The sequence below is a fragment of the Carettochelys insculpta genome, chromosome 1 (assembly GCF_033958435.1).
Source record: "Carettochelys insculpta isolate YL-2023 chromosome 1, ASM3395843v1, whole genome shotgun sequence".
Classification (NCBI taxonomy): Eukaryota; Metazoa; Chordata; order Testudines; family Carettochelyidae; genus Carettochelys; species Carettochelys insculpta.
Window position 1 is genome coordinate 218,487,622 of NC_134137.1, and position 14,135 is coordinate 218,501,756.

The 14,135-nt window shown below is 46.4% G+C and overlaps 1 protein-coding gene across 3 annotated transcripts in view; it reads left to right on the plus strand.

Moving 5' to 3' along the window:
- ABI3BP (ABI family member 3 binding protein) overlaps nt 1-14,135 on the plus strand; it is a 451,725-nt gene that overhangs the window by 429,984 nt on the left and 7,606 nt on the right. The gene's annotated exons all lie outside the window — the stretch shown is intronic.

Consider the following 14,135-nt stretch of genomic DNA (forward strand, 5'->3'; position numbering starts at 1 on the left):
ATCCATGGGCCTGGACTGAATGGTTTTAAAGGATGATCAGGAGTGCATGGAAATTGGAATTGCCTTGGAAATACAGATTATGGATGTTCCAAGATTGACAAGTTACTATTTATATTACATGTTTTCTGGTACTCAAAACAATTCTGGGCACTTGGCAGAGCAGGTATGAAACCGAGGGTCCACTTCTGCCCTGAGTTTACACAGGGTAGTGTCAGTCTTGCATTAAAAACCTGTGCCTGCACAGTTCTTTGTGCATAGTTGGGACCTGATATTAGATGCACTGTCACAAGAAGTGTAGACAAGAGCAGACAAGACAGAGCAGATATTACAATACTTTCTTTCAGTGAACAAGTTTAGCCTGTAAACATATTGTAGATCTTTTCTGAATGGTGAATTTTTATAGGGATTGTTTTTATGTATTCTGTACACATGGCTGTGTGTCTAACTGTAATCCTTTCCTCTTTTTATTTGAAATCATGCCCTTTTGTTTTTGGGGGTTTTTTAAATCCCATTCCCCAAGCCCAACATACTCATTTCCATTATGAACACTAGCCTTTTTGACATTGTTTCTTAGTCCTCGCTCATAACGTTCAGGTTACTAAAACTGTCTATTAAGTGCTGGTCTCTGTTCTGTTTCTGTAGGTCTCCCAGGGTTTGATTTATTCCCCCCATGTCGGTTGCATCTTTATACACATGCACACTCATCTAGAGAGAGATACAAAACTTTTGTTTCCATTTTCCCTCATTCAAAGATAGATTGGTGGAAAGGATTTAGGACAGCTCCCATCATGAAACATCAGTTGGCGAAGGTCCATTGGTCCGACAATTAGTAAGAGAAGTGGTTCAAATGTTATGGGTTTTGCCACCTTGCTTTGGAACTCTGCTAAAAGTAAGTTTAGATGACATGGGCCATGTATAGACTAGGAAAATAGGATGTTTTAAAACATGATGGACAAGTTGATTTTTAAACTGATTGTTGGCTTCCTAATGTAGTCAGGGCAAGTTGGTCGTGGCTACACTACCCCCTGCCTTTCAAAAGGAGTATGCTAATGAGCCGCTTTGGCATATGCTAATGAGGCACTGCCATGAATATGCAGCACCTCATGTTTATAATGGCGACCGCACGCATTTCAAAAGTGCCACTTTCAAAACGCACACTGCTTGTGTAGACAGGGGCCTTTCGAAAGGACCCCCCAGATATTGAAAGTCCCCTCTACCCAAAACTAAATGGGAAGAAGGGGCTTTTGAAGTCTGGGGGTCCTTTCGAAAGGCCCCTGTCTACACGAGCAGTGTGCGTTTCGAAAGTGGCACTTTCGAAACACGTGCCATCGGCATTATGCTAATGAGGTGCTGCATATTCATGGAGTGCCTCATTAGCATCTGCCAAAGTGGCTCATTAGCACAGCCCTTTTGAAAGGTGGGGGCTAGTGTAGCCAGGGCCGTTGTGTTTAGAAAACTGTTAGCTTGTAATGGTTACCTCTGGGTACTTCTGTGCTTCAATAAAGTTTCTCCAATGCAAAAAAAAATCCAGTGAAGACAAGATCTCAGTCAGCGCCATTATGGTGCTGCAATAACGAAAGTGCTAACGTAGTGCCCAAAACACAAAGCATAACAGACCTGTATAGCCTATGGGAACTATCCTCAAAAGTAAAAAGTAAGCTGATGTGGCTGTTGCATGTGGTCGGATCAAAAACAAGAAAGAGTGGTTGAAAGATGCAAATTTCAGGGCCTCATCCTGTCAAGTGCTGAAGACCTCTCACAAGCAGATAATTCCCTTCCACCCATCTCCAGTAATTGGTACCCCGGAGCTCAGCACCTCACAGGATAGGGCCCATTGTTGAGATTATGGAGTGGGAAAGAGAGCAGAGAACATTCAGCAATGCTGGTCAGACCATACCAAAATAATAACCAGCTGTGCTGCCTGGCTCCCCCCGCCCCAGATAAAAAGCGGGGAGAGGTTGTATAAGAATTTTGTTGTCAGAAGTCATGGTGCAATGAAGTTTAAGGACCTTTAGATTAAATGATCATAATGGTTCTTTCATGTCATAACGTCTACAAGATGACAAAATTGCCAGTGAGGCAGAGCATATTATAAAACCAGTCTGTGAAACTGGAGTGCTAACCTTGTAACCTTGGAACACAGTCCTAAATCAGATGAATTAACACTGCTTTGAAAACTGCTGTAGCAATGTTGTTGTTGTTGTTGCTCTTGCTGAAAGAATGGTGATGTAACTTGGCAGGGCAATGACCAAGGCAGCCAGATTGAATTCATTACACTTGGAGTATGTTTCTCTCACTTCCATTGTTTAACCAATGCCAGATTAGTTGTCACAATATTTGAATGGATGGAAATATTTATCCAATACCTATAACATAGTGTCACATTTTTCACCATTCTTTCACAGGGTGTGGGCTTCTGTACTGTAGTGGGAAAGTTTCCAATTCTAAGACAAAATTCAGCCCTGATGAGAGGCAGTACAACTCCATTGAATGCAGTGGAACTGTATCCACTTGTATTGTCCAGCAGACTGAGGAACCATAATTTGTTACTGTAGACTAGCAGAACCACATGGAGTTCTGATTTCCACCTTGATGTGTGTATTCTACAAGAGCCTATCTAGGCTTAGTCACATTAACAAATTTAGCTGACCTTCAAATTTTTGGAAAAGAAAAATCTGATAGCTAAATATGAGCAAGCCTTGGAGCTGAATCCTGTTTTATTAATCTTAGTGATATCTAGATCAGGTTCTAAGATTTTGAGGGGAGGAAAACGTAACATTCCTCCCCTCAAAACTCCTCCCGTTCATCCTCTGTCAAACATACTAAAGCCAGCTAGCCACAGGAAGGCATAAAAAGCTTTATCTATGGAGATGAGATGCTCAGTTGCTCAAATGTTAGTATTTTGGGTCTATTTTCTTTACAATAAACAACTGTGAGGTTTATCTGTTGGAAATATATCCTATCATCTAGTTATTACTAGGAGACTTTTATCTCTTCCCTGTTTGCCTTTATGGCCTTACATGCAGCCATGTATGTAATATAAAAACAAGCAATATTCTGTGCATTGTCAAGTGTTATTCAAAATCCCCAAGGAGCAGAGCACAGCTACACATAGACTATGCAAGACCATCAGTGATGAGGAGCACTGAAAAAAAGTCTAGCACAGAAACACGATAGAGGTGGTAACCACAGAACAGCTGCTAGCAAATAGTTTGTTGTATTTAGAGTTTTGTCAGTCTGTGATTTCTCTGGTGGGATCTGTCACATATTTCCTGATCAGGCAGTTCACTTAATCACATGCTTTTTGAATTATTTCATGTATCATACTATAATATAGTAAACTGGTGTGGAGCTAGTCTACAGAAACTAAGCCACTCCACATTGGACAGGGAAAGATGGAAGGAAATAGTGAGAGAGGCTTCAGACACCAAAGGGCTCTGAGCCTGGGGTTATTGCTGCTGCTGCTATCATACTAGAACTAGTATCATGTTGCCCATGTTAGTGTAGCTGAAGAAATAAGCTTGTAATTTCCCATTGGTATCATGCGTGTGTCTCTGTAGATATCTATATATGCAAAATACACATACACATATGCTACCTGTAATATAGATACCTAGATACACACACCCCATATATGAGTAATATATGATGATAAGGGGAGCTTGACAGAAGTTTGGGATAATCCCATTACTTGTCCATCTGACCCATGAGTGTGTATGCAGAGCTTTCCAAAAGGCAGCAATACCTTCAACTATCATAGTCTCTTCCTTTGTTTCCATTTTGTCCATGTATTAGTTTCCTTTGCTTTCCTCTCCCTCTGAGATATATTTGAGGCTGATAGGTTTTTTAAAACCAAAAATCAATATAAATTGAGTTTTTGCTCAGCTTGGAATATTGTAACTTCTTGATAGACTACGAGAGCCTGAAAGGGAAACTCCCTGCTGAGGAAAATTCTGAAAGATAAGCAGTATTTGTGGTGAAATTTAGTAGAGCCTGCAAATAATATCTACCTGTGCAGAGGCCTTGTGAAAGGCTCATTGACAGTTTCGTTGCAAGCTAGGAGCCTGCATTATTCAATTTCTTTCATTATTAGTCATTTAAGATGAGTGATAAAGGAATTTTTTGCAGTGTGTGTTTGTGTTGCAGAATTTGAATGGGACTGCACATGTTTTAGTCATACAACTGCCCCCATTTATTCAGTATCTGTTACAGAGGAAAACTGCTGTAATCTAAACATGCCAGTGCTGTTCCTGTAAAACAGCAGCTTCTTTTGATCTCGTTTAACAGTCCTCCTTAGCATTGCAATGCAACCAATGCATTGCAATGCACTGCCACAGATATCTCTTTAAAAATATTCAAAAACAACAAGAAGACCTGTGGCACCTTATAGACTAACAGATATTTTGGAACATAAGCTTTGGTGGGCGAAGACCCGCTTTGACAGATGCCCCTGACAAAGTGGATCTTTGCCCCTAAAATCTTATGCTCCAAAATAGATGTCTGTTAGTCTATAAGGTGCCACAGGACTTCTTGTTGTTTTTGAAGATACAGACTAACACGGCTACCCCTCTGATACTTAAAAATAGTTGAATTTTTAAAGATGTCTTCAGCAGCTTCACTTTTGAGATATCTGAAAATTCATTTCAATTTGTAAATTTTACCCCAGAGAAGCTCCCTTCTAATGAGCATTGGAGACCGACTCTCCCACAGAAGAAATACAAACGCAGCAGAAAATGAAAAAAGTAATGTCTTGCATAAGTGGGATGACCGTCCACCCTGTATTAGGTGGGGCAATCCTGTGTTTGGGACACCAAAAAGGCCTCCCGACTTGTTTCTTAAAAGGGACTCATTGTCCCGTATTTGGGCTGTCCGTCCTCTGACCTATTCTGCCTGCAGCTGCACAGGCGCAGCTGCTGGCGGGAGTCACTTCCCTTAGCGTTGGGGAAGCACAGGGAGTGTGGGTGGTTGCCATGTCCCTGCCGCTTCCCCTAGGGCTCCAGGGCAGGGCCAGTGGCTGCTGCTGCCCTGGGCTCCCATGGAACACTGTCAGATGTCGCTTCCCTGGGGCTCCAGGGGAGGGCCAGTGGCTGCCACCTCCTTCCCGGCTCCCCGGGGCTTGGTGGAGCCAGGAGGAGCAGACCCTCTACCCCCATATCTCCCTGTCCTGTATTTGGGACAGGGAGATATGATCGCCCTCTTCATAAGAACATAGGAATGGATGTAGTGGGTCAGAGCAGTGGTCCATCAAGCACAGTATCTTGTCTTCCAACAGTGGCCAAACCCATATGCTTCAGGGGGAATGAACAGAACAGGCATTGAGTGATCCAGCTCCTGGCAATGTGAGGTTTAGGGACACAGAGTTGCTTCTGTGACCATCTTGGGCTACTGGCCACCTATCGTCCATGAACTTGTCTCATTCTTTTTTGGAAGCCCACCATAGCTTTGGCCTTCACAACATTTCCTGGCAATGAGTTCCACAGGTTGACCGTGTGTTGTGACAGAGTACTTACTAGTATTTGTTTTAAACCTGCTGCCTATTAATTTCAGCTGGAGGCCTGTGGTTCTCTTTTTATGTGAAGGAGTGACACCTCTTTACTCACTTTCTCCAGACCAGTCACAATTTTATAGACATTTTTTGTATCCCCACTTACATGTCTCTTTTCTAAGCTGAAACATCACAGTCTTTTAAATCTCTCCTCCTAAGGAAGCTGTTCCATACCCCTCATCATTTTTGTTGCTCTTCTCTGTATCTTTTCAGTTATAGTACGTCTTTTTTGAAATGGAGTGACCAGATCTGCACACAGTATTCATAGGTCGGGGAGGTGCATACCATGGATTTGTATAGTGACATTGTGATACCCTATGTTATTATCTATCCCTTTCCTAACAGAGCCTAATAGTGATAATTAGCTTTTTTCGCTGTTGTTGCACACTGATCACTATTTTCAAAGAACTATCCATGGTGACTCTTTTCCTGAGTGGTAACAGCTAATGTAGATTCCATCATTTTGTATGTGCAGATGACATTGTTTTCCACTGTGCATAAGGCTATGTCTACACTAAATGATAAAGTCGAATTTAAGGTAGTAAGCTCAATTTCACAATGACACTGTCTTCACTGTAAATACCATTAGGCCAATTTTAGGCAGTGCTAAGGTCAGTATTACAACACCATGGAAAGCTACTTGATGTAGCATCAAGTTCGAATTTAGAAGTTCAAATTAAGGCTAGTGTGGAAATGCCGTGTCTTTTAATAGACTTCATTGGCCATCAGAGGTGTCCCATATGTATCCCACAATGCCCCAGAGTCCTCTGCTCTGTCCACTTCTATTTTCACTGCTCTCCGGGTGCACAGGAATTAGGTAACAGGAAGCCTGCAAATTTGAGTTTGGCATCAGGAAGCCCACAGCTGTGGAGTCATGCTCATATGGGAGGCTGGGAACCTTTTTCTTTGCTATCAGTGCTGTGAGCGCATCTACCCATTACAAATAGCCCCAACATGGAGTTCATGGTTCTGTCTCTACCTCTGCAAGCTGAGCACTTACTTGGATTTTTTTTTTCAGTGCTGGTGCCAGCCCCTACTCCACCACCCCACATGACAGCCAGGCTGTTGTGGGTGGCCTACCTTGTCTGAGAGCCCGAGAAACTGCTTTTCTGAGGTGTACGTTTGTGCAGGGGCTCCGCCCTCCCTCTTCCCATTGGCACCACGCAGTCTGGGTCTTTCCCACATCCAACCCCATCATGTGGGTAGCCCCCGAACCAATAAAAGGACATGTCTGCTGTTCAGTGCAGACCATGCTGCCAGGCAGCACCATGTTCTGGCTTGTGTGCTTTGAGGGCTCCAAAGGCAGGAAAGATTTTTGGAGGTTTGCTGCTGCTGGGAGAGGTTCCCCCCAGCAGCTAAGATTTTCAGGAGTTCCCTCTGCCCTGCCTGAACAGTGAAGAGACCATTTTAACTGTCCCTTCAGCCTCTGATCCCCGCAAAACCCCACTCCATGGGATGAGGCAGGCTGCCTCCCCCCTCCCCACCTGAACCACACTGAAGGAATCACTGGAAGGTATGAGGGCAATGCAATGTGGGAACATGACATCACACACCTACAACCACTTGCATTTTTTTCCCATGCTGCACCTGCGACACTACCCAGAATGCTACAGGGCTGAGGGAACTGGGATAGGTTCCCACAATGCACTGCTGCAATAGTCAGTATTTGGTGACTGAGTGTGGCAGCAGTAAGATGACTTTGTGGGGAATTTGGGGGAAGGTGAGACTACTCAAATTTGAAGTCACAAAACATAGCATTGCAAAACTGATTTTATAAAATTCAAATTTATCTTGTAATATAGATGTAGCTTTCCTTTATATCTATCAGAACTGAATTTCATCTGTCATTCTGTTGTTTGGTGGGCCAGTTTTGTGAGACTCCCTGTGTGACTTGTTACAGGCTGCTCTGGGCTTAACTATGATGGGCAATTTTGTGTCTGCACATTTGGCCACCTCAGTCTACTGCTTTTTCCAGATGAGTTATAAATATGCAGAAAAGCACTGGGCCCAGGAGGGACCCCTGGGTATACCACTATTTGAGTTTCTCCATTCTGAAAACTGGTTATTTATTACAGGGCAGGAGAAACCTGCAAGCTAGCTGGGCCAATGCTTCATGTTATGTAGCCTGCAACAAGTCTCTGTGCCACAGGCCAGAACCCCGCAAGCCTAACTTTCCCCCCCGCCCCCCGATCCTGCCCTGGAGCCATGAGCATAGACACAATGGGTTGTCTGGAGAAGGAACACCCACAGGGGTAAAATTAGTGAGTGCTGAGAACCCATGAAAGACAAGCTGCCCCCTCTGCCTCTCTTCCCTCCATGCCTCTTGCCTGCTGGTGGCCCCACTGGCTAGCTCCTCCCCTGCCTTCCCAGCACTTCCGAAGCACTGTGAAACACTGATTTGCAGTGTTCAGAAAATTCGGGTTGGGGAAGGCAACGAGTGGGGACAGGATGTGCGTGGGGGGAAGAGGTGAGTTAGGGCTTATGGGAAAGGGGCAGTGTCAGGGATCCTTCCCCACTCTGAGTGCAGAAAGTGGGACCCTGCAGAGACTTAAGAACATCTTGGCTATACGCAGGCTTTACTTTAAAACTTCCCCAGAGTTACATATCCCCTGGACCCTGGAACATAGCTGCCACCACCTGAGTGGGAAAAGACCACCCTAACCCAGGAAGACACACTCAGGATGTCTTCCTGTGGGGTATCCCAAGCTCTTACCCCGCTCAGGAGAGAGCTTAGACACAAGAACTATAATTTAGTAGCTGACCTTCTCAGTTTAAGGCGTGCCCAGACCCTTCTTATGACACAGGCTCAGATCAATTGCTTAAAAACAGAGATTTATTCACAAAACAAGAGAAAAGTAAATCCTGGGTTGTATGCAGAGAAAAATACTTCTCTGGGATTCAAAGTACAAGGGAAAAGTCAAATAACACAAAAGAGAAATACAGAGCAGCCAGGCCAATCACATTCAAGATAATTATAATCTGATCTCCTCTAACTGTGCATTTCCCTTTTACTTACACCTCTGTGGCTGATGTTGTGACAGTCAGTATGTATTTCTGAATGCCTGGGAGACATTCTCCCCCGCCCCCGAGTCTTCCTGTCGATGGGCCATAGAAAAATGAAAGCCCCAAAAGCTGCAATTGTTCTCAGTTTAAACAAAACTACTTCACTCCCATCATGCACCTGGTATTCAGGTTACTGCAGGAGATTAACCCCTTTCCTGCTCTCATTTGTGACAGGCAAAATAGGGGTGTGGGCTGGGCTGGAAAAGTGGGCAGCGCATCTCCCAACTAGCGAGGATGTTGATGCCTAGGAGCAATCAGAGACACTGCATGCTGTCCCCAGCGTCAGCTTGGTAGCTCCCATTGGCCAGGAACCTGAACCCTCTCCCACAGCCAGACTCCTGCCTGGAGCCTGCAACACAAGCCCCCCCACCACCACCCCACAACCCATCCCTGGCCCCACCACAGCGCCCACAGTCCCCCTCCGCCCCCCGGCAACTCCCTGCCCCTGCCCTGAGGCTCTTCCTGCATTCCAAACCCCTTGAGCCCAGACTGGCGCCCCAGTCAGTATCCTGAGCCCTCCTGCCCTTATGCTGTGTCTCCAGCCCTAGCCTTGAGCCCCTGCCTGCACTCTGAACCCCTTATTTCTGACTTGGGGCAGCCCCACACCACCATATTTCGTGTTCCCCCCCCCCCCCCCCCGTCACTGTATGTGGACCCCCCCCTGATGTTTTTTTTCCTGTGGGTCAATAGCCCCCCCCCACTTGCTGGGGTGGGGGGGGTGCGGATTTACCACCACCACCCCCAGTTAGTCCTAGACTTTTTTTTTGGTCTTTCATGAAATTATGGATCCAAGAAAAGCCCTTATGCGATGAGCACTTTACGTAACCGCCTTTTGGTTGGGAACTGTATGAAAAAAGCTTTCTGGAAGGCCACGTATGCCATAGTACCTGGAACAGCCTACTGTGAGCATTTGGTGACCCTCACAGAACTGTAATAGATTACTGGGGCATGACCTCCTTTTACAACAGCCATGTGCCGCACGCACCAAAGCGTGTTCGTGTGTCAGTTAATTCTGTTCTTTACAACAGTTTCAACCAGTCTGGCTGGTACTAAGGTCATGCTGTAATTACCAAGATTACTTGTGGAGCCTTATTTTAAAATTGGTGTCACATTTACTCCTCATCTGGGTCGTGTCTACACCAGCAAGTCCTTTTTGGAAAATAAGGCCATCATCTGAAAGACCAAGTGGAGTGCATGCACACAAATGCACGCTCGCTCTCTCTCTCTCTCTCTCTCTCGCCTTTCGAAAGACCGTGGTGTTTCTTCTGAAGGCCCTCTCTGGCTCCCAAATGAGGAAGAGCGCCTTTGTCCAAAAATAGTCTTTCAGAAAAGTGGGTGTAGACTCTGGGGGGGATGACACCTTTGTTTGAGAGCACGGTCCTCATTTTTCAATCCCTGGCCCATTCTTTTGAAAGAGCAAAGACAGGGTGGATGCGCGCGTTCAAAGAGCAGCTTGCTCTTTTGATCCACTTTTTGTATGTGGATGTGCTCTTTCGAAAAACATCTGCCAGATGATCATCATTTGAAAGATCACCATACTGTAGCCACAGCCCTGATTTAAAAAAAAAAAAAAAAAAAAAAGCTGATTTAAATGATTGCTTACGTACCACCATTAGTAGTTCTTTAGTTGAGTTCCGTCAGCCCTCCTAGGTGACTAGCATCTGACATTGGTGAGTTATCACTGTTTAATTTAGTTAGCCTTTTGTTCCTCAAGCACCTCTATCAACACCACAGTCTGGGATCGTTCCACCCCATGTGTCATGTTAAAAATGGTGCAGGTGTGAGAGTCTCTCTCTCTCTCTTATAGCTTCTGTGGTGCAGACTGAGGCCAATAATTAATTCTGTTTTTCTGCAATAGTCTAATCTTCCCGGCGTGCTCCTTTTATACCTCAAGCGTCCAGTGGCCACATTATTTAGCCACCTTTCTGCAGCTGAGGTACTTACAAAAAATACTTTCACAGATAGTTTTAAAATATTGGGTTAGTTGCACTTCAGATGCTTTTTTGGCCTCCCTCATTATACTTTTAAACTTACTTTACTTTATGCTTCCATTTCATTCAATAGGCTTTAACTTCCAGTTTTTAAAGGGTATTATTTTTTAGCTCTAATCATTTTTTTACTTCGTTGTTTTCTGTTTAGTCCTCTTAGTCTGTGTTTTTGTTTGGCATATATACTTAAATTGCCATTCAGCTTGCAGGTATTTCATGACTGTCCTGTTTCATTTCAATTTAACCTGCTTGCTCATTGTTGTGTAGTTCCTCTTTCTGAAGTTACATACTACTATGGTGGGTTGCTTTGGTGTGTTTCAGAAGGAATACCAAAATTTCATTCACAAACATTAGTTAACTAGAGATGAAAAATTTGGCAATGCATTTCCTTGAAAGGGAGATTTTGTTTGTGTACTGCCTTTTTTCTGCTCAAAGTCAATATTTAGCTCTGTTCCGCTGCAGCGAGATTGTTTCATTTTCTGTTTGGGAAGCTGGTTAATAATTTATATAAATCTGCTAAGATAAATTTTTTGGTCCTACTGTAGGAGTTTTGCCTGTAAACTTGAACTTGATCATTGAGTTTAAGGGGGCTGGGATTGTTTCTTTGTTCTTTTTAATGTTATCAAGCTTTGCCTCTTTTAAGAAATAATATTTCTTCTTCGAGTGGTCCCCATGGCTGCTCCACAAAAGGTGTTGGGCTCGCCCGGCGCCGCAGATCGGAAATTTTCCAGCAGTTTCTCCTGGATCGCATATGCGCTGGCGCACGCCGCCCCGCTGCACACTCCCGGCCACGTGCGCGATCCGGTCCCCGCCAGTTCCTTCTCAACCGCCATCGGCTGCAGACGGAATCTACTCAGGCTAAGGCCAGAGTCAGATTAAATAGTGGTTTTTTTCTATGCGTCATTTGTTTTTGGTTATTAAAAAAAAAAAAAAGAGAGAAAGCAAAGAAAGAATATCAGCAAAGAAAAAAAGAGAGGAGCGGATGTGAAGGCCATTTAGGCCGTCCGCTGCCCCGCAGGCCGGTAATCACTATTTGGGGTGGAAAGGCACAAATTAAGTGCTCAGTACCCTATTAACAGTAAAGGACTCACCGCAATGGCCTCTTCAGGTTTTACAAAGCGGGAGTCATGCCGTGAAGCTATGCCGGCCTCTGTGGGGCATAGCGACTGCATCCGATGCCTGGGGGAATCACAGGCTACCCAGAAGTGTTCTCACTGTGCTAAGCTCACAGCCAGGGCCAGGAAGGACAGAGCGATGAGGCGTAAAATACTCTTGTTGATAAGGCTCTACAGCCGGACTTGCCGGAGAAGCCTCACCCAGAAGGGCCCTCTGGGTTGCATAAGAGGAGGGCAGTTTTCTCTGACCCCCTCGGTGCAGAAACAGAGGAAACTCTCCCTGGCTCGATCCTTGCCGGCGTTTGCAGCGAGCAGGACGAGCGGAGCACACAGCCCCCAGCCGCATACTCAGGCAAGCGGCAGCACAGCAGTGCACGTGGCAGAGGCTAAGCCTCCGGTTATACAACAGCCAGCACGCGCGGCGCCTAGAGCGTCAGCGAGGCAAGCGCCAGATCCGGCAGCACCGCCACAGGCGGCACCGGCCCCCACGGCACCAACGGTGCAGGGGTGCCAGGCACGGAGCCTGCAGGCACCGGAGGAGGATACCTGCACGGCACCACAGTCCATCTCTGGACAGGGCTGCGCTGCTGTTAGCACCAAGCCCTCCCCCTGTGATACACACGCCGCACCGAAGGCCTGTGTCTCCACCGGCCCATCCGGAACCTCCTTCTCCGTTCCTCCAACCAATGTCACCATGGCTTGGGCCACCTTCACCATTTCTGGGATTGGATCCCCTGGAGTACTATCACAAGCCAGTTTCACCTCTATCTGTGTCGTCGCGGAGGTCTCGCTCTCCCAGACATCGGGGGTACACACTCCGTGAGTGGTCTAGGTTTCCATCCCCAGACCTTTGCCCATGCTGCCATGGGCATCCTTATCATGCCGGACACAGACACCACAGGCCTACATCCAGGGGCAGGTCCCCCCCGGCCTCTCAATACCCCCGTGGGCACTCCCGATCGGGGATGGAAACACAGTTGTCTCAAGGGGAGTTAATTTTAGAACCCCAGGACTTTCCTTCACAATCCTCCAGCGAGCAAGTGTATCATCAACCGCAGGAGCCCGAGGGTTCGAGGGAGGTTTACCCTAGAGGTTCCTCCTCATCCTCCCCAGATGAGGCCATAGCCCCCGGGGATGTCTCTCCCCCGGATGACCTTAAACAGTTTCAGGAGCTGTCTAAAAGTGTGGCTTTCACGCAAGCCATTTCAAACGGCAGAGGTGCAGGAGAAACATCACAAACTCCTGGAAAATCTGAGATCCCCGGCTTCATCCAAAATTGCTATTCCGCTGAACGAAGCCATTCTGGAGTCAGCCATTACTATATGGCAGACTCCGACCTCTGTTCCGCCTATGAACAAGAGAGCGGATAAAGAAGTACTTTGTCCCAGCAAAGGGCATAGAGTTCCTCTTCAGTCACCCACAACCAAATTCTTTGGTGGTCGAGTTGTCCCAGCAGAGGTCAAAGGCTTCTCAGTACAAATCGGGGGGATCGGACAAAGATGCTAAGAAGCTAGAGCTGTTTGGCAGGAAGGTATATTCCTCCTCTACCCTGCTATTGAGAACGGCAAATTATGGGCACACCTAGCAAACCATAATTTTGATAATTACTCCAGGCTTACTCCCCTCATGGATTCACTTCCGGAAGACAAAAACCGGTGTTAAAGGCGATTGTTCAAGAGGGCTACGCAGCATCGCGGACGGGAGTCCAGATTGCCCTGGACGTGGCAGACATGGCGGCACATTCAACGGCTACAGCAGTGGTCATGCATAGAGAATCCTGGCCCCAGACATCGGGTATCCCGAGGGACCTACAGGCGAAGATCGTGAACCTTCCCTTTGATACATAAAAGCTGTTTGCAGACTCAACCGACTTGGTCCCTCACTGCAGTAAGGACTCGAGTGCTACACTTAGAACCTTGGGCATTTATACTCCCCCATACAGGGGGGAAAAATTTTATCCTCAGCAAAGACGCTACGCTTACAACCACAGCGTGCTCAATATCAACGGGGCTACGGCCAAGGGCACTATCAACAGCAGCAACAGTACAGAACTCCTAGGCGACGTTCTCAACAAAACCGTACGCCCTCGGGTCAGGCCCAAAGGCAACAAGTTTGACGGGTATGTCGGGGGCTGCACTATCAATACCCTTGCTCAATGCCACTCTCACCTCATGTTCCATCATCGCCTCAGACCATTCCACTCCCAATGGCAAAAGATCACCACAGACAAATGGGTGCTGGAGATCATAGCCATGGGTTACGCGATCTCCTTCCAGTCGCTTCCACCGACGAAGCCTCCCACCAGGCCTCCCCTCAGGGACGCTACCACGAGGCGAGTCTCAAGAAGAAGGTGAATCACCTTATGTTCATAGGGGAGGTGGAAAGAGTGCCGGAATAATTCCGGGGGAAGGTTTTTATTCACGC